The sequence below is a fragment of the Morus notabilis genome, unplaced genomic scaffold (assembly GCF_000414095.1).
Source record: "Morus notabilis unplaced genomic scaffold, ASM41409v2 Scaffold306, whole genome shotgun sequence".
Taxonomy (NCBI): domain Eukaryota; kingdom Viridiplantae; phylum Streptophyta; class Magnoliopsida; order Rosales; family Moraceae; genus Morus; species Morus notabilis.
In genome coordinates this window covers 294,793-297,039 of record NW_010359946.1, presented here as the reverse complement: position 1 = coordinate 297,039, position 2,247 = coordinate 294,793, and positions in this window count along the sequence as shown.

Genomic DNA, 2,247 nt, shown 5'->3' with positions numbered 1-2,247 from the left:
ATATATATTTTAAGGTAGTAAGTGTACGGCACAAGAGATCTAATCTGTATATATTTTTTTAGAATAAGGTAATGTTTATTTTGAGAGTTGTGATTAGTTTAAAATTATAGTTTTTGATTTAATTATAGAGTTTTTTTTTTATAAAAAATTTAAATTTTAGAATTTAAAATTATAAATTAGGAATAAACTACTGTCGCCTAAAATTCTCTCAAATAATATTTTAAAGTAAGTGATAGGGTACTGGAAATCTTATCTATGTATATATATTTTTATAATAAGATTCTCTCAAACAATATAAAATAAATACACGGATTGTATTTTAATATTTTGTACGAGTATGTATAGTTTCAGTCACTTCATATTTTAAATTTTAAACCAAATCTTCAGTTGAGATATTTGATATTTTTAGATTTAGAATAATGTTTCATTAATGAATTAGGAATTATAATTTTAAATTAAATTAAAACTCTCAAAATAAACGTAACAATCGACTCCTCGTAACCAGTGTCGTTTGGGAGGCATCACACAGTAAATGAAAGCGAAATACGGCCCACGTTTTTATTGGGTATTGTGGTCAACCGTCAACATCGGCGTGCTCCCAAGCTTTTTTTATTATTATTATTTTTATTAGTTTTACTCGTAATTAGGTGCTTAGTGATCTTATGGCCTGAGATTAGTTTGTCCGACTGTGATCACTGTAATTATTTATTTTTAGTTGTTTACACATGCACGTGAATAAGATATATTTAATTAAGTGCAATGTTGGAAGAGTCCCAAGTGGTACGATAAAACCATATTATATTAAAATACAATATTATACTAAACTATCTTCGATAAAAATATTAATATTAATTATATATTTAATATTAAAAAATATAATATAACATATTTTTTTATTTTAATACATAATACTATTTAAAATGATAAATTTATTTTTTTCTCATAATCATTAAACTTTAAAATTGTAAAAGTGAACTTATTCTTAAAATAATTAAAAAATATTAGAGTATAATGGTTACATAAAAAAAATAATTTCAACTAATAACAATTAAAGGTTAAATTTTTAATATATTATATTTAATAAAAAATTTATCACAAAATATAATATTTAAAAATTTTAACACAATAAATAATATTATATTAGAGAATATTTTTATATTTAAATATTAAATTTAAAATTAACGTTGTATTAGATATGTTCTTGTTACTAATATTAAGGCTGTCCTCTTTTTAGACATAAAAATTGAATATTAAAATTAAAATGAGAGGAGAAATATCTACGTATAAAAAATTTGCAAACCAATAAAGCTTATGGCACTTACACGTGGGGAGCGCGTTTCATTCCGTGCATTTTTTTTTTTTTAAACTTTTCTTACTTTTTTTCGTTGGTTCTCAATTATTTTTTTATTTACATACTTGGACTTCATCTATTGTTTTTCTCAGTTTTTGGCCTTTTTTCAAATATATTTTTAAATCCAATCCGTTAACTTATTTTTTTACTCTCTAATTTCTCAGTTAAAATAGTTTTTACAAATATGTTCTACTTAAGTAGTTTTTTTATATAATCCTCTATATATTTTAGGTTACACGTGTTTGACTATATTTTGTTTTTTTTACTCTTCTGAAATATTTTTCCTCTAATATCTCTTAAGCAAATATTTTTCTCCTCTTTATATGTACACCCTAATTAGTCTTTTATGTGATTTGTTTTTAAGGTATGTGTTATATTCTTTTTTTTTTTTAAAAGATACTATTAACATAATGATGCTTATATATGCACATAATTTTTTTTTTCTTTTTCATATATACACATTCTTTTTCTTTTTCATAATTTTTTTTTTCACATTCATTTTTTTTTTGCGTTGTTAGACTTTTTTCAATGCCTGAGTGCATTGGCTTTTTTTGGTAGATGTTTAATTCACGGATTTAGAACCATTCTCAGTTTACGTGTGTGTTTTTTTAAAGAAAACACTATAGCGAGTCAGGAATCATGATTCGAACCATGACACGAATCCTCACATCAAACACTCTCATTTTTCTCTTAGCGCATGCGTGCGCCTTGTCTTATGTCCTTTTCTGTTGAATTCTTTGTTTTTTATTACTTATTTTAATGATATTTGTGTACGTTCTAGTAAAATATGGTTTTCTAAGAAGGTGGCAACTTAATTGAGGCTCTTAGTAAACTTGATGCTAGCTCTTCTTCTCTCGCTTTATTAAAAAAAAAAAAAAATAGCAGTGCCAAATATG